The sequence below is a fragment of the Emys orbicularis genome, chromosome 1 (assembly GCF_028017835.1).
Source record: "Emys orbicularis isolate rEmyOrb1 chromosome 1, rEmyOrb1.hap1, whole genome shotgun sequence".
NCBI classification, from domain to species: domain Eukaryota; kingdom Metazoa; phylum Chordata; order Testudines; family Emydidae; genus Emys; species Emys orbicularis.
This window is the reverse complement of record NC_088683.1, coordinates 149,820,083-149,838,764: the sequence shown is the minus strand read 5'-3', so window position 1 is coordinate 149,838,764 and position 18,682 is coordinate 149,820,083.

The window sequence follows — 18,682 nt, the reverse complement described above, 5'->3', positions numbered from 1 at the left end:
GTGTGTCCTGGCGGGGCAGGGCCATGAGTCACAGGCCTGTTTTAGCTGTTGGAGGAAGGCTGGGCTGGGCAGGTTTTTAAAGCTGCAGGGTGGTTTGCTGCCCAGTCGGGGGATTATGTCTGTACACTGGTCCATGTTATCCCTTTGGGGTGCACTGATCCTCTCTGTGACCCTCAGATTCCTCCATCTCCATGGGCAGCGCATATAAGAGGCTGGGGGAGGCTAAGCCTCACCAAAAAAGGCTGGCCATGCAGGAGTGCAAATGCTGCAGATGTGGTGTGGGTCACCTCCCTTTGGAGGCGTGCCAGCCCTCCGCCTTTGGAGGGCCAGAAGCAAAGCTCCCTAGAAGTAGGGGGCCACCAGTGACCAGACTGTGGTCCAACCCGTGCTTTGCCCCGAGACCTCAGCCCCGCTCAGCTTCTTCCCAAGATCCTGCCCTTGCTCTGCCTCTTCCCACTAGGCCCATTCCACCCACTGCTCCCTCGTCTTCACCGCGGAGAGGAGTGAGCAGCCGGCGGGTGGGGGGGCGGCTTATGGGGGGGGGGCTTGGGGGAAGAGGTGTAGACGAGCAGGTGGGCGGGGGGCTCAGGGGAGGGAAGAGGTGGAGCGAGGGTGGGGCCTCAGGGGAGCAGGGCCATGGTCTGGGCGCTGGTGGCCCCCCCACTTCTACGGCGTGTCCGTTGCTTATGTGTAAGCCTCCCCAACCCACCGCATATGTCCATCCCCCTTCTGTTTTTCTCTGACTGCAGGTGGTGGGAGAGGAGATCCTGCTAGAGCTGCAGCCTAAGCAATAGTGAGTGGCATGGTTATTCTAAGCTCTGTTTATTTCCCTTTGGCAGAAGCCAGCTGAAGCTGCAGCTGCAATTTGCTCCATTTGGAGCAATGTTTTGTACAGTAAAAGTAATTTGATTTGGGTTTCCTGTATTCCCCAGGCGTGATGGGGCAGGTATGGGAAGAGGGCAGGCAGCAGAAGCAGAACCCTTGTCCTGGTTGCCCACAGATCTGCTGCAGGAAGCCACAGATTCCTGGTTCTCTCTATCAGGGGCATCACTGGCTCCTCAACCTGCTTACTGGCAGCTTTTGGCTCTGCCAAAGGATTCTACCCTGATGCACACAGATCTATGTCCACCTGGCAGCAGGCTCCCCATAATGCACTTGCTCTGTGGAAGAGAAGCTCCCAGCAGTCTCTGGTGGGGCACTCTGGGATCTGTTAAGGAGGTTACAGAACCTCACTGGGGTAAAGCAGCTTCACAGTGGGCCGGTCAATCCTGTAGTGTCTCTCTAGTGAGGGAACTCTTTTCCTTGTTTTGTTGCTCCAGGAGATGCTACCAGTTCTTCGAGTGATTGCTCATGTGCATTCCACAGGAGGTGTGCATGCTCGCCACGTGCACCGGTGCCGGATGTTTCTCCCCTAGCAGTACCCATAGGGGAGCGCCCCTAGTAACCCCTGGAGTGGCGCCCCTATGGTGCGGTATAAGGGGCGCTGCGCGCTCTCCCCACCATCAGTTCCTTCTTGCCGCCAGTGAAGGTGCGTCGGAACTGCTCTGCTCCAGCTTTGCTGTAGCTTCCCTCTTGGACGCTGTTAGTTCATAGTAGTACCTGTAGTAAAAAGTAGTTTAGTTAGAGTTAGTTTAGTGCGCCCGGGTTGGGGCTTCCCCCGGGCTTTAAGTCGCGCGACACTTGCAAGCAGCCGATGCCTGTAAGTGATCCGCATGCGGACTGTTTACGTTGTCTGGGGGAAACCCATCTCAGCGATCGCTGCAAGATTTGCAGATCCTTCAAACCTCAGACCAAGAAGGAGTGGGACATTCGGCTCCAAGCCATTTTGATGGAGTCAGCCCTGACCCCAACACCGCTGCACCGCTCTGAGTCGACACCGAGCACCGCGGCATCGGTGCGCAGCAACCCTTCGGTGCCTTCCACCAGCCGGCACAGCTCCCCATCCACAGGACTCTCCAAAAAGGCAAAAAAGAGGTCTTCTCCGCTGAGGCACTGGAGCAAGACTGGGGGAGAGACTAGACCCGGGTTGGGCAGCTCTCGGTCCCCATCGGCCTCCTGGCCTCCGACTCAAGTTGAGCGGAGTAGCCCGGCCCACTCCGAGCTGACCTCCCCAGACGTTCGGGTGCCCTGCAAGTGGCCCAAGACGTTATGTCTCTGCTGGTACCAGGGGCACCGCTGCCGTTGACTCCCTGGTCCAGAGGCAAGCCACTGCTCGGATCCCATTCACAGTCTAGGGAAGGTTCCCGACGCCATTCCCCACTCAGCAACCGCCCCGTGCGCAGGTCCCCATCGATCGCCACCAGGCTGTCTGGCTGGGTACCGGCTGGCAGGGGTTCCAGCACCGCTCCGCCTTGAGGGACCATAGACCTCGCAAGGAGAACATTCCCTGTCGAGACCAGGACAGACAGCACCGGAGGTCCTTGTCTCCAAGAGGCTACCATAGCCCTTTGCAGTACAGGCATTGAAGCCATTCCCATTCTTCATCTCGCTCGAGGTCCCCGCTGTGGCACCGCTCCCACAGCCCCAGGCATTGATCGCCGGCACCTCGCCATCACAGATCCACCTGTTGGAGCTGGTCGCGGAGCAGCTGCTACCGGCAGTACTCCCACACCAGGATCACGGTCTCGCGGTTGGTGCCGTTCCCGATGCCACCGCATGTCCTGGTCCCAGGATAGCGGCAGATCATATGCCAGCCCGGCCTCCCTTCACAGTCGTCAGTCGATGGGCCAGGCTAATCAGGTTGAGCAGCCTGCTCTGCCAGTGCCACAGCAGATGCAGTGGCACGGGGCTCCTTGGCCAATTCCATGGTACCAATGGGCCCCATGGCCCCCGACGCAGCCCCCGGTGGGGGCTTGCTCGGTGGCCGGAGCCTTGGAGAGACCATCAGCCGCCCTTTCTCAATCTCCCAGGAAGGAGTCAGTGGAGCATTCATCCCTGGTCCCGCACCCAGAGGGGGACTCAGTGGTGGGACCTGCGGCACCAGTGGGGACTCAGAGTACCGCACCCCCATCCTCATCCTCCCTGGATGAGGTAATCATGGTCCCTCCTCCGCCTGTCCCACAGGAGGACTCTAAAACCCACCAGGAGTTGTTGAAAAGGGTGGTTTCAAGCCGAAGAGGTGGAGGAACCCTTGGACTCCCTTTTCAATGTCCTTTCGGCTTTGGCACTGGCCAGGGTGGCTCTCCCACTCCATGAAGGGGTGGCAAAGATTTCGAATGTTTTGTGGCAAACCCCGTCTTCCTTGCCCCCCATCTCTAAGAGGGCAGAACAGAAGTACTTCATGCCCGCCAAGGGGCATGAATACCTGTATACCCACCCTGCCCCCAACTCCCTAGTGGTCAAGTCGGTGAACCATAGGGAGACGCAAGGCCAACCAGCCCCTACTCCTAAGAATAAGGACTTGAGGAGACTAGATCTATTCGGTAGAACGGTTTATTCGTCCTCGAGTTTCCAACTGAGGATGGTGAACCACCATGCCCTGCTGGGGAGATACGAGTTCAATTTGTGGGGCTCTCTGCCCAAATTTGAGGACTCCTTCCAAGAGTGTGACAAAAAAGAGTTCAAGGCTCTGGTGGAGGAGGGTACAGCTGCCGCCAGGGCAGCTCTTCAGGCAGCCTCAGATGCCACAGATACGACTGCAAGGTCTATGGCCTCCGTGGTATCCATGAGGAGGGCGTCGTGGCTCCTGCTGTCTGGGTTGTCCAGCAAGGTGCAGAACTCCTTACAGGACCTTCCATTAGATGGCAAGGCCCTGTTTGCGGAACAGATGGACATGAAGTTGCATGGCCTGAAAGATTCCCGCACAACACTAAAGACCCTTGGCCTCTATGTCCTGGCCCCGGCCAGGACCAAGTTTAAACCTCAGCAGACTCCCACCCAGGCCACCCACTCTAGATATGAGCCCCTTAAAAAAAGTCAAGGGACTATAAAAAATGCCCGCAATGGCAGTCCTGGTCTGCGCCCCAACCTGCACCCTCCAAGGGTAAACAATTTTGATGGGATGCCCGCGGGAAACTTATCGGGTCATACTATGGATCCACCCACAATAAAGCTTTCCTTCTCCAACTGATTGTGTACTTTTCTCCCGGAGTGGTCGCGGCTGACCTCGGACCGATGAGTCCTCAACATCGTCTCCTGAGGCTACACCCTCCAGTTTACCTCTACCCCACCCACCCATCCTCCATCCCCATGCCTCCTCAGGAACTCTCTCACGAGACCCTGCTCGAGCAGGAGGTGAGGCGGCTCCTTGGCTTAGGAGCAGTGGGGGTGGTGCCAGCGGAGTTCAGATGCAAGGGGTTCTACTCCTGCTACTTCCTTATCCCGAAGGCCAAAAGAGGGCTCAGGACCATCCTGGACCTGCGAGGCCTGAACCAGTACATGATAAAGCTCACGTTTCGCATGGTCTCTCTGGCCTCCATCATCCCCTCCCTGGATCCCAGGGACTAGTACGCCACCCTCGATCTGCAGGATGCATACTTCTACATTCATATATTCGAGAGACACAGGCTTTTCCTCCGTTTCACGGTTGGACAGGAGCACTACCGATTTACTGTCTTCCCATTTGGCCTGTCCACTGCTCCCAGGGTATTCACAAAGTGTATGTCTGTGGTAGCAGCCTATGTCGGGGGTCTAGATCTTTCCCTGTCTCAACGACTGGCTGGTCAAGGGCAGCTCCAGGTTGCAGGTGCGGGATCACATATCACTCCTCCTGTCCACATGCGCCATTCTGGGCCTGTTGGTAAACGACAACAAGTCCAAGTTAGTCTGGTGCAGCGCATAGAGTTCATTGGGGCGATTCTGGATGTGACGTCGGCCAGGGCCTCCCTCCCACCAGACAGATTCGAAACCCTAAGGGAGCTCATCAGCACAGTCACAAGGTTCCCCGTGACCACAGCCAGAGCGTGTCTCCAACTCCTGGGACATATGTTGGCGTGCACGTATGTGCTTGGCTACACCAGAATCAGTATGTGGCCCCTTCAGCTCTGGTTGGCCTCAGTATTCTCCCATTCCAGAGACAGGATGGACAAAGTCCTCACTGTGCCCCAATCGGTGATCACCTCTCTGCGATGGTGGTCCTCCCCGGGGAACATGCTCCAAGGGGTCCTGTTCAGGGGCCGACCCCTGTCTGCGGAATTGGTGTCCGACGCGTCGGACCTGGGGTGGGGAGCCCATGTGGGGAATGTTCAGACCCAAGATCTGGGGTCCGCGCAGGACCTTACCCTGCATATAAATGTCAAGGAGCTCAGGGCAGTCCGTCTGGCATGCGTGGCCTTCCGCTCACACCTGGAGGGCAGAGTGGTCAGGGCTCTCATGGACAACATGGCCTTGATGTTCTACATCAACAGGCAAGGTGGGGCTTGTTCCTCAGCCCTCTGCCAGGAAGCCCTCAGGCTGTGGGACTTCTGTATAGCCCACAATATTTGCCTGGAAGCCCACCACTTACTGGCCGCCCGGAATTCTCAGGCGGATTGCCTGAACCGAGACTTCTCCTGTCAGCATGAGTGGTCACTACACCCAGAGGTGGTGCACAAGATTTTCCAAACGTGGGGCACTCCCCAGGTGGACCTGTTCATGACACGGCAGAACCGCCGGTGTCCCCGCTTCTGCTCCAGGGGTGGTTGGGGCATGGGCGCCATCTCAGAAGATGCCTTCCTTCTGTCCTGGTCGGGCCAGCTTTTCTATGCCTTTCCCCCAATCCTGCTGATCGGCAAGGTCTTAGAAAAGATAAAAACGGACAGGGCCTGGGTCCTCCCGATCACCCCGGCATGGCCCAGGCAACATTGGTACGGGACTCTCACAAGCCTGGCAGTCACCCCGCTGTGGCCATTGCTGTCCCACCCGGACCTGCTATCCCAGGACAAGGGCCGCCTCCTCCACCCCAACCTAGCGTCACTCCACCTCATGGCGTGGCTGCTCAATGGTTAGGCCAGGAGGAGAGGACTTGCTCGGAAAGGGTTCAGCACATCCTCCTGGAAAGCAGACGGCCCTCCACATGTCGGACCTACCTGGCGAAATGGTCTTGGTTTTCCCAGTGGGCATCTCGCCTGTGTCTGCTCTGATCCAGCTTATATTCGACTACCTCCTTCACATTAGAGCCCAAGGCCTAGCACCCTCATCCGTCAAGGTGCACATAGCGACCTTCCACCCGCTGGTGCAGGGCCACACGGTGTTCTCCCATGCCATGACTGGCCGATTCCTTAAGGTTTTGGATCGCCTCTTCCCATATGTTAGGCCCCCAGTCCCGCAGTGGGACCTGAACTTGGTGCTGAGCAGGTTGACAGGTCCCCCATTTGAACTGCTAGCTGCATGCTCCTGGTTGCACCTCTCGTGGAAGGTAACCTTCCTGGTGGTGATCATGTCTGCTAGATGGGTCTCTGAGCTCCGGGCCCTAACCTCTGAACCCCCGTACACGGTGTTCCATAAGGATAAGGTCCAGCTCCGACCACATCCTTCGTTCCTCCCCAGGTGGTCTCCATATGGGTCAGGACATTTTCCTGCTGGTGCTCTGCCCCAAACCCCACACATCCAGTGAGGAGTGCTGCCTCCACATGCTGGATGTGAGACGGGCTTTGGCTTTTTATCTGGAACGTACAAAACTGTTCAGGAAGTCCTCGCAGCTATTCAGCGCTTTGGCCGAACGCATGAGAAACCGGCTGATCTACACTCAGCGGCTCTCCAACTGGATCACCTTGTGTATTTGTACCTGTTACGACCTGGCGGGAGTCCCCCCGCCGCCGATTGTGAGGGCACACTCAACTAGGGCTGTCTTTCTGGCCATTGTCCCCATCCAGGACATTTGTCGGGTTGCCACATGGTCTTCGGTTCACACATTCACCTCTCATTATGCGATCGTCTCCCAAACCAGGGAGGACACCGGGTTCGGCAGGGCTGTACTCCATCCCGAGTGTCTGTGAACTCCTACCCACCTCCAACAGATATAGCTTGGAATCACCTATTATGGAATGCACATGAGCAATCACTCAAAGAAGAAAAGACAGTTACCTTTTCCGTAACTGGTGTTCTTCGAGATATGTTGCTCATGTCCATTCTACATCCCGCCCTCCTTCCCCTCTGTCGGAGTTGTCTGGCAAGAAGGAACTGAGGGTGGGGAGAGCGTGCAGCACCTCTTATACCGTGCCATAGCGGCACCACTCCAGGGGTCGTGAGGGGCGCTCCCCTACAGGTACTGCTAGGGGAAAAACTTCCAGCACCAGTTCATGTGGCGAGCATGCACACCTATTGTGGAATGGACATGAGCAACACATCTTGAAGAACACCAGTTACAGAAAAGGTAACTGTCTTTTCTGTGGCCTCCTGGGCCTGCTCTAAATGCTCATCAGGCTGGCGCTCCCCAGCCTAGCTAGATCTGGGCATCAGTGACAGAATCTCAGGCTGACATGGCATGGCCTTGGTCTTGCCACGCTGCTGCTAGTGCAATGGCAGCAAACAGGATGCTCCCCTGCCTCACAAGGGGGATGAGGCCTCATTTCTTTATGTCTCTAAGCTCCACAGGTGGAAGACACTCGGGAAGAGCAGAGCCTGTGGTTATTCTCTATAATGACTGTAATTGGACCAGGAATAAAGTTCCCCTGTGCTTGTGTGATATTATTGACATGAACTGTTACCATATAGATCATTGTTGCAACCACTGTTATATATTTGCACCAAATCTTGTACAAAGAAGGTCACGTGAGGTGTCTATGAAAAGGTTATAGTTTGCTGGTTATGATTATTCTGTCTGTATGTGTGTATCATTTTTGTATCTGAAGTTATGAATATTGGCTATGTACTTGTATCTCAATGTGTTTGATTCTAAGTAGCCTCAGTGAAGCATTTGGTCAGCTTTTTGAGAAAGGAATATTTTCAGTAAGTGCTCAATCAAGAAATACTTAACTGACAATGAACTTTGGGAGACGCCAATCCACATCTGAGCTTTCCTGGGAACGTTCAAACTAACATGTAAACAATGGTGTTGGCCTGTAAAGAACTGAGTCATGCATGGACATGTGACTTGCCCATGTGACTCCAAACGCCATCTTGTTGCTGTGATTTTGCACAGGAGAACAAAGGGGTTTCCGCTCACAAGAGAGAGAATATAAAAGGACCTGGAAACCCCTCTATTTTGTCTTCAATCCTGCTTCTTAACTCTTGAGAAACTTTGCTACAAACTGAATCTCTGAACAAAGGACTGAATGACCCATCCGAGCTGTGGATGTACTCCAGAGACTTGATTTGCAGACCTGCAATTTATTCCATCACTGCTACAAGCCTGAACCAAGAACTTTGCCATTACAGTATGTAATTGATTCCATTTAACCAATTCTTGCTCTCATCTATATTTCTTTCTTTTTATGAATAAACCTTTAGATTTTAGATTCTAAAGGATTGGCAACAACATGATTTGTGGGTAAGATCTGATGGGTATATTGACATGGGTCTGGGGCTTGGTCCTTTGGGATCGGGAGAACCTTTTCTTTTACTGGGGTCTTGGTTTTCATAACCATTCATCCCCATAACGAGTGGCCCTGGTGGTGATACTGGGAATCTGGAGTGTCTGAAGGAAATGCCTTTATGACTTCTGGTTAGCCAGTGGGGTAAAACCGAAGTCCTCTCTGTTTGACTTGTTTGGTGTGCCTTAGTAATAAAGGACACCCAGTTTTGGGCTGTAACTGCCCTGCACTAAGCAAGTTGTCCTGAATTGATACTCTCAGTTGTTTCCTGATAGAGGCAGTGTCATTAAAGCTTGTGTGACCTTCTGCCAGGTGTTGTTGGCAGCAACAAGGGCCAGGTTCAATGTCCGGGGGTTTCTCTTAACATCACAAAATAGAACCGGCTTGAGCCCCTGTGACAGATTTATGTTACCAATCTGCCTGAGGCGTCAGGTGATCAGGCTGAGACTGCAGGATCTTTAGGGGAGGAGATGATGGAGCACACCCAGTGTCCAAGTTTTAAAGCTTTATTAATAAAATAATAAAATAACAGCGGAGAGTGCTGTGGGTTCCCCACATCATCAGAGGAAGGAAGAAAGCGTTAGTGCCCCAAGCCCTAACCCACTTTCATACTCACATCTGCACTACCTGAGGCTGGCCAAGCCTGGGCGTAACGTAAGAAGAAGAGGGGGAGGAGTGGACGGGAGTTCTTGTCCCGTGCACGGGTCGTCCAGGGTCCGCTGTTGATCTCCGACTTGCTTTGGCTCTCGGGAGGGTTTTTAAGTCTGGGTTCTTCTGGGAGTGTTTCGTCCAGGGACCTCTTTCCCCCTGCTCTTTGTACCAGTCCATACTGGCTTTCTGTGGACCTTCTCAGCTCTCCCAAAACACACCGGCTCCAGAGACTTTGTCCCCCTCCCCCCCCCACCGTTGGCCTTCACTGTCTCACTCGTTTTGCAAACTCTGCAGCCCTGCTCAGCTCAGCTCTCCTCTCCTCTCCTTTTCTCACGGCTGGCTGGGGTTGGGTAAGATGTGAATGCAGCTGTAAACTTTCTCATCGAGCCCATGGCCTTGGACTGGGGCCAACGTCTTATCTTCAGACGGAGCTCGCTGAAGTGTCGAATTAACCCATTCTCTGCTCTCTTTCTCCTTTCCCCTTTGGCCTGTCACAACCTGCAAAGGTATCTTCCACTCCACACTCATACCTTTAACCCTTCCCAAAATGCCTTGTGATGCTTGCAACAGCGTTAGCAACATACCATGCTTACCCCTGCCTCTCCAGGGGACCTGAGGGAGGGGGCCTTTGGGTTGTGACACCCCCACCCAGTAATCCACCTTTAAATACCACCCCGGGTGCCGCTAAGAGGCAATACGTCCCCTCTGGCAAGCAGTGAGTCTGTGCACAACAATAGAGAATACCCAGAGTTCAGCGGGGCATTCCTGGGGGCAAGGGTTGGGGAGAAGAAGGTGTTGAGCAATGCCTCAGCTGCTGCCACTACAACTGGTGCCATGATCACTGCCTGCCACTGGTGCCATTGCCTCTGCCACTGCCACTGGCTGCTGCGCTGTCATTCACTCTGTTGCTCTGCTGACACCTGCTTTGCTACTGTGAAGTCACATTTTAAGTTTCCACCACTTAGCCCAGCTATCAGTGATCTCAGTGGGTAGTGGGGAACCTCACTGGGAGTGCAGGCTGTGCAGCCTCTTTCACAGCAACCCTGTCCCACCCCAGGACACAGGCTGAACACCTGGTTATCAATGATTTCAGCACCAGTAATTGTTGAACAAAACAAAGACTCTCAATTGAGTCTAATCAGCTCTGTTTTTAAACAGTGGAAAGAGAAAGGCCAAATGATGTCTAGGACTTCTCAGGCAGTACCCACACCACCAGTTACAAATACCCAATCCCACACTCACCCTCTCTTTCTTTCAGGAGGATTTGGCATCCCTACCACCTGCTTAGCAAGTGGCATTCAGTTTAGGGTGATCCCTCAATCAGGCTAAGCACAGCTCTGCTGCCCTTTGTGCGTACAGTAAGGATAACAACTTTTCATTACCCCTGCATTCAAATACTAGAGTGATTTGGCGAACAGAATGTTGGGAATAACTAAGAAAGGGATAGATAATAAGACAGAAAATATCATAGTATTCCCACATGTTGAATACTGTGTGCAGATGTGGTCGCCCCATTTCAAAAAAGATATATTGGAATTGGAAAAGGTTCAGAAAAGGGCAACAAAAATTATTAGGAGTATGGAACGGCTTCTGTATGAGCAGCGATTAATAAGACTGGGACTTTTCAGCTTGGAAAAGAGATGACTAAGGGGGGATATGATAGATGTCTATAAAATCATGACTGATGTGGAGAAAGTAAATAAGGAAGTGTTATTTACTCCTTCTCATAACACAAGAACTAGGGGTCACTAAATGAAATTAATAGGCAGCAGGTTTAAAACAAACAAAAGCAAGTATTTTTTCACACAATGCACAGTCAACCTGTGGAACTCCTTGCCAGAGGATGTTGTGAAGGCCAAGGCTATAACAGGGTTCAAAAAAGAACTAGATAAGTTCATGGAGGATAGGTCCATCAATGGCTATTAGCCAACATAGTCAGAGATGGAATCCCATGCTCTGAGTACGTCTAGCCTTTCTTTGCCAGAAGCTGGGAGTAAACAACAGGGGATGGATCACTTGATGGTTGCCTGTTCTATTCATTTTTTCTGAAGCACCTGGCATTGGCCACTGTCAGAAGACAGGATACTGGGCTAGATGGACTATTGCTCCTGACCCACTATGGCCGTTCTTATCTTCTTAGGTCCTCAGTATGGGGTTGGTGGGTAAGTTTCTCTAAGTTTGTTTTTGCTGACAGTGAAGATTGCACTACTTTTCTTCTTTTTTTTTTAATCATTGAGGTTGCCAGTTACCTCATAACAAAACTACGAAAGAGGAAGAAGGCAAAGTGAACACCAGAAAAGAAGAACCCTCTTCATAGTAAAGTGAATGTTTTCGAGGTATAAGATGCTCGTACGACAAATCACGTGGCCACGTTTTGGATCGCCCCAGGAGAGCTTATTGACCTGGTAATCAGGCAGTGTGTTATGTTGCACCATAGATCTCAGCTGCAACTAAAGGAACAAACTATAAAGGAGCCTAAAGTATTTTTTCATTAGGGAAATAGAAGCTGCAGCATTTGCATGTGGGAATAGAGCCACAGAGCTTAAGGCCAGAAAAGAAAATCACATTGTCTCATCTGCCCTCCTGTATATGACAGGTAGTGTTCCATGTTTTCAGTTTTTACCGATTTTCGCTGATAAATTACCATTTTTTTCATTGAAGGAGTTCAGTTTTTACTGATTTACACTTGTTTATTAATACACTCAGTATTTTTTTGAGTACTTATTTTTGTTAAACACTAACGCTTTACGTGATTGTTGTGTCCTGCAGCTCTGGGATTGAAGCAGTTCCACAGTGTAAAACACCGCACACACACACACATGGTGGAGGTCGGAAAATCAAACAATGTTAATATTTAATGTTTGGAAAATAGACACTGAAAAATTCTGGGATTTGTTTTACAAATAAAAACTGAAAATGCCAAACACTAATGACAGGCCACCAACACCACCCAGCACCCGCACACTACATCCAACAACTGAAATTAGACCACACGTGACACATGACCCCCAGATTTCTGCCAGGATGGGAGTTGGGCTGAGCGTGGCTGAAGGGATGTGCCTGGGAAAGGCACTGGCACCTAACGCTCCCGCTGAGCCCTGTTAGGAGGTGCCTGGGGCAGGGAAGAGAGTCTGGGCTGGCAGCACAGCTCAGCCAGAGGGGACGCAGAGAAGCCCACTGAGTCCCAAAACCTTTACTTGCCCGTTGCTGCAGTTACTGATGCTTGGCAGTAGGTGTCTGGAGCCTGCACTGTGCCCATAGTGGGGAGGTGATGGGAGAAGTGAGAAAAGAGCTGTGAGGGGAATGGAGGCAAGTTGGTGCCAGCTTGGAGCGGGTGTGGGAGGCACGGGAGGAGTGGGAAAGGGCCCAGATGTGATGCCTGGGGCGGTCATGTGCCCCCCAACCTTTAAATTATGCCTCCCCCACTATCAAGAGTTAAGAGTCGCCTCTGATTAGACCAAAGTATTACAGCTCTCTGGAGGCTGGACTCCCTGCTATTCACAGGAAGAGAATAGCAGGGACTGAAGTGCACCAATGCCTGAGCCCCCTGCAATGGCAGGGAATTGAGATATATCCAGATGGTTCTGGCACATGATCTGCCCCCACATGCTGCAGAAGAAGGCAAAAAACAAAACCCCAAGCTCCCTGCCAGTCTGACCTGGGGGAAAATTCCTTCCCAACCCCAATTGATAATATCTTTGACCTTAAATAATAAGATTTCCTGTTAACCCTGGATAGAGAAGAGAGGTTTATAAAGCTTAGTTTGCATTTTGATACACATATACACAAGAATTCCTCAGCTGCTTGGGAACTTTTGTAACTCTCTATTAATAGTCAGTTCAAAACTATTTGAAAAAGGTAGTTTGGGACAAGATCCTGGAGGAATCACTTGTTAAAATTTGCTTTATGCCTGGGATAATTCACTTTGAAATGCCTTAGGAGACAAGATTTCAAATAAGACACACAGTGTCTGTTTGATTGTATCTCCTGTCATCTGTCTATGCAGAGGGCTCTTTGTTTTAAAGGCAGATTGAATAAGGAGTCATGCTTATGCCTACAATAATTTGATTCCTGTAACCTATGCATGGTCTCTCTATATTGTTTCAATATTCTATCCCTATCCCTATCTGGTAGTCTGAAAATAATTTGCGTTCAACTTCTGTCCAAGGTACATTGCCCTCCCACTGTTTCAAACTAGATTATCTTCACTGCCATTTTCTGATTATTTTCCAAGTCTTTCTGTCAGAGGAGTTGTTTCCAAATTCAGAAATGTTGTAACATTAATAGACTAATTTTCCAAAGGGGATGTCATCCCTTCAAGTTTACATCACTATTTTCTTCATGAAAATGGCAGATATTGAATTTCTTTTCATTCATTTATTTCATGATGGAGTTAATAGTTAGGTACACAAAATATATCTGAGATTATACAGATAAAGGACGTAAACAGCAAGAGACACAGTGGTACCAATACGCCATCGGTACTGTTATGGATTCAGAGCTACTTCATAAATTCATGAATACTGAAAGTGGGTCTGACTACTGCGATGGTGTTTACACAGGGCCGGTGCAAGGCTATTTTGCGCCCTAGGTGAAACTTCCACCTTGCGCTCCCCCTCCGATATCCAGCCCCCACCTTCCTACGGCCAAGTTCCCCCCAGAGGCCCAGATGTTCACAAAGTGCAGGGGAAATGGGGGGGCTGCAAAGAGGAGGGTCATATGGGGGCTCTTCCAGGGGTGAAGGTGGCAGAGAGGGGGGTGCATGGGATTGTTGCAGGGGGTGGAGGTGGCCAAGAGGTGGAGGGGGTGGGGGTGTAGTGGCAGGGAAGAGATTGCACAGAGGCAAAAGGGGTTCGTTGCGGGGGGTGCAGTGGCAGGGAGGGAGTGGCACAAGGGAGAAGTGGGCGGGAGGGGGTTGTTGCAAGGGGCTGGCAGGCGGGGGGGTGTCTGTGCCTGGGGTTGTTGCAGGGGGGTGAAGGTGGCACGGAGGGGTTTGCACAAGGGAGGAGTGGGCAGAAGGGAGATGGCAGGTGCAGGGGGTGTGTCCCGAGGTTGACGCAGGGGTGAAGGTGGCCGTGGCTGGCTGGAGGTGTGTGTGTGTTGCTGGGTGGAGGTTGCCCAGAGGCAAAAGTGGCAGGACAGGGTGGGTTGTGGGGCGGGGGATGCATAGGAGAGAAGGTAGCTGGTCGGTGGGTGTTGGAGGGGGTGGCGCTGGCTGGAGGAGGGGTGCCTGGGTTGCTCCCACATACACCATTCCCCAGGCCAGGGACTGGACCTGCCCACCCCCTGGCGCTCCGCGGGCCCGTGCGGCTCCCTGCGACCCGGCTAGGTACCTTGCAGGCGGAGTAGACACCCAGCTTCTCCGGCCGAAGAGTAGAACACAGCTGCGCCTTCTTTCCCACATGGCGGGCCGAGCCGGGCTCTCAGCCGCCCCCGGGGCTCTCAGCGAGGGCACAGGCAGCCAGCCCCCCCGCGCCCAAGCCTGCTGCCGCCGCCGCTGAAAGCCTCGGGGGCAGCGGGGAGCCCGACTTGGCCCGCGGCGCAGGGAAGAAGGCGCAGATGCTAGCGCTAGACCCTCCCCTTCCCCGCTCCGCTGCTGGCTGCTCCCCCGGGGGGAAGGACTGGCCGCACCGCGGGCAGCTCCTCTGGAGCCAGGAGGTGGGGAGCAGAGGCAGCCTTGTGCTCCGCTGTTTAAAAAAAAATGTTTGGGGCACCGCTTTTTGGCGCCCCCAACCACTTGGCGCCCTAGGCGGCCACCTAGTCCGCCTAGTGGTTGCACCGGCCCTGTGTTTACAGTATGATTGTATTGGTTTAACTCAATTGGGGTCTATCTGGAATACATGCAGGAAGGAGAAGAATAGTGCCAGATGATGCTCTCTCAGAAAACATGTAAGAGTTGTTAAGGGACTGTCATAACTATAAAAGGAAGGGTAACAGCTCTCTGTGTACAGTACTAAAATCCCTCCTGGTCAGAGACTCCAAAATCCTTTTACCTGTAAAGGGTTAAGAAGCTCGGGTAACCTGGCTGACACCTGACCCAGAGGACCAATGAGGGGACAAGATACTTTCAAATCTTGGGGGGGGAAAGGCTTTTGTGTGTGTCCTTTGTTTAAGGGGTTGTTCGCTCTTGGGACTGAGAGGGACCAGACATCAATCCAGGTTCTCCCCATCTTTCTAAACAAGTCTCTCTTATTTCAAAATTGTAAGTAAAAGCCAGGCAAGGCGTCTTAGATTTACTTTGTTTTCTCAACTTGTAAATGTACCTTTTACCAGAGTGCTTATCTTGTTTGCTATACTTTGAACCTAAGACAGAGGGGATTCCTCTGAGCTCTTTAAGTTTGATTACCCTGTAAAGTTATTTTCCATACTGATTTTGCAGAGATGATTTTTACCTTTTGCTTTAATTAAAAGCCTTCTTTTAAAAAACCTGATTGATTTCTCCTTGTTTTAAGATCCAAAGGGGGTTTGGATCTGTATTCACCAGGAGTTGGTGAAAGGAAGGAGGGGGGAAGGGTCAATCTCTCCTTGTTTAAGATCCAAGCAGTTTGGATCTGTATTCACCAGGAAATTGGTGAAAGGTTTCTCAAGGCTTCCCAGGGAGGGAATCCATCGAGAATGGTGGCAGCGGGACCAGAGCTAAGCTGGTAGATAAGCTTAGCAGTTTTCATGCAGGCCCCTACATTTGTACCCTAAAGTTCAAAGTAGGGATACAGCCTTGACATGGTGGCAGCGGTGGGATCGTTTTAAACCCAAAAGCCAGTAAGAGATTTTTTTTTCCTTCTAGCTGCTTGGAGAGCAGAGCTGAAGGTAGATGCATATCTTATCTCTCCTTGCCTGAAGGCAGAGGTGTTAAGTTTTTTTTAACAAGGTCCTTTGTTAAGAGAACGGTTCAATCAGTGAGCAAACTTTGATCTGGTAAAGGTAATTTACAATCTGAATTGTGTTTTTTTTCTTTTTACATCCTCGGGAGTAGCTTGTTAGAAAGTCTCTGTTAACTCAGCAGCACTCAGCAGGAGCCTGAGCTAAATACATCCCAGTTTCAGTCAACTGCAGAGGGGTGTGGCCCAGCACAGGAAAGCAGGAAAATGACTACCAGTGAAGCAGCTAGCAAACTAGAACTGGCCAGACTAGAAGCAGAAGAAAATGAGAAAAAACATCAGAGACTACTTCAAATTAAAAAACTCGAGGAAAAAGCCAAACAGGAGGCCCATGAAAGAGAGGAGAAAGCCAAAGAGGAGGCCCACAAAAGAGAGATGAAGCTGGAAAAAGCCAAAGAGGAGGCGAGAAAAAAAGAAAGGAAGCATGAACTGGAAGCAGCACGTGCTAAGCAGGATGCATCAGACCATCCTAACAATTCCTCTCCAAGTACCACTTCCCATCCCAGGAAATTCCCCACCTACAAGGCAGGCGATGATACTGAGGCCTTCTTAGAAAATTTTAAAAGGGCCTGCCTTGGATACGACATCCCTCCAACCCAGTACATGGTAGAGCTGAGGCCGCAGCTCAGTGGACCCTTAGCAGAAGTGGCGGCTAAAATGCCTAAGGAACACATAAACAGTTATGAACTTTTTAAAAACAAGGCCAGAATCAGAATGGGGCTGACACCTGAGCATGCCCGTCGGCGGTTCAGAGCCCTAAGGTGGAAACCTGATGTGTCATTTACCCGACATGCCTACCACATTGGGAAAAATTGGGATGCCTGGATATCAGGAGCAAATGTTAAATCTACGGAAGAGTTGCCCTTCCTATTGCAAATGGAGCAGTTTTTAGAGGGTGTTCCTGAGGAAATAGAAAGGTACATCCTAGATGGGAAGCCCAAAACTGTAACCGAGGCGGGGGAGATTGGAGCCAAATGGGTGGAGGTGACAGAAAAGAAAAAAGCTAGTAGCAGTTGGAGCGAATATCAGAAGGGGCAAACCGAAACAAAACCTTATCACCGGGGACAACCCAAGGCCCCACCCACATCCCAAGGGAAACCCCAGACGCCTTCTCACCCCACCACACCAGTCTCCATCAACCAACATCGCCCCGGTGATACCTTAGCAGGGCGATGTTTTAAATGTAATGAACTGGGGCATATAAAGGCTCACTGCCCCAAAAACCCCAACCGATTACAGTTCATTACACCCCAATCACACCAAAGAACCCCAGACCCAGATGCCTCTCTCATACCCTCGGAGCGAAGGGAAACCTTAAGAGTGGGCGGAAAGAAGGTTATCGCTTGGAGGGACACTGGGGCACAAGTGTCAACTATTCACCAATCCCTAGTGGACCCCAAACTCATCAACCCGGAGGCTACAGTGACAATTCAACCCTTCGTGTCACAGTCTGTAACCTTGCCTACAGCCAAGTTGCATGTCCAGTACAAGGGCTGGTCAGGAATGTGGACTTTTGCCGTCTATAACAATTATCCCATTCCCATGCTACTGGGGGAAGACTTGGCTAACCATGTGAAGCTAGCCAAGAGGGTGGGAATAGTCACCCGCAGCCAGGCTAAGCAAGCTTTCACCCCCATCCCTGTTCCTGAGCCGTCCACCAGGACCCCGTCTGTGTTACCGGAGACCCAACCACAGGTGGTGGAACCGGATCCCCTGCCAACGACTGCAACAGCCGTAGTGGATCCAATCCCAGAGACCCAGCCAAAGCCAGTCCCAGAACCGGAACTGGCAACGCAACCAGCACCAAAACCATTGCCAGCACTGAGTCCAGCGCTTGCAACCCCGTCTACAACTCCAATGCCAGAGGACACCAGCGAGCCTAAACTGGCGGAAGCAGCAGATAACCCTACCCAAGAGGCTCAGCCAGAGCCTGAAATACCACATAGTGCACCAGCGGACAGCGGTTCACAGTCAATGGAAAAAGCCCCAGCACCTACATCGCTTCCAGAGGGACCAAGCCCCAGTCCACAGTCCAAGGAGGAACTGATGTCTCCAGCATCAAGGGAACAGTTCCAGGCCGAGCAGGAAGCAGATGACAGCCTTCAGAAAGCTTGGGCGGCGGCACGGAGCACCCCACCGCCTCTCAGCTCTTCTAACCGATCCCGGTTTGTTGTAGAACAAGGACTTTTATACAAGGAGACTCTTTCTGGTGGGCACCAGGAAGACTGGCATCCTCAAAGACAGTTGGTAGTTCCCACTAAGTATCGGGTAAAGCTCTTGAGCTTAGCCCATGATCATCCCAGTGGCCATTCTGGGGTGAACAGAACCAAAGACCGGTTGGGGAAGTCCTTCCACTGGGAGGGAATGGGCAAGGACGTTGCTAATTATGTCCGGTCTTGTGAGGTGTGCCAACGAGTGGGAAAGCCCCAAGACCAGGTTAAAGCCCCTCTCCAGCCACTACCCATAATTGAGGTCCCATTTCAGCGAGTAGCTGTGGATATTCTGGGTCCTTTCCCAAAGAAGACACCCAGAGGAAAGCAGTACGTACTGACTTTCATGGATTTTGCTACCCAATGGCCGGAAGCTGTACCCTTAAGCAACACCAAGACTAAAAGTGTGTGCCAGGCATTAGCAGACATTTTTGCCAGGGTAGGGTGGCCCTCCGACATACTTACAGATTCGGGAACTAATTTCCTGGCAGGG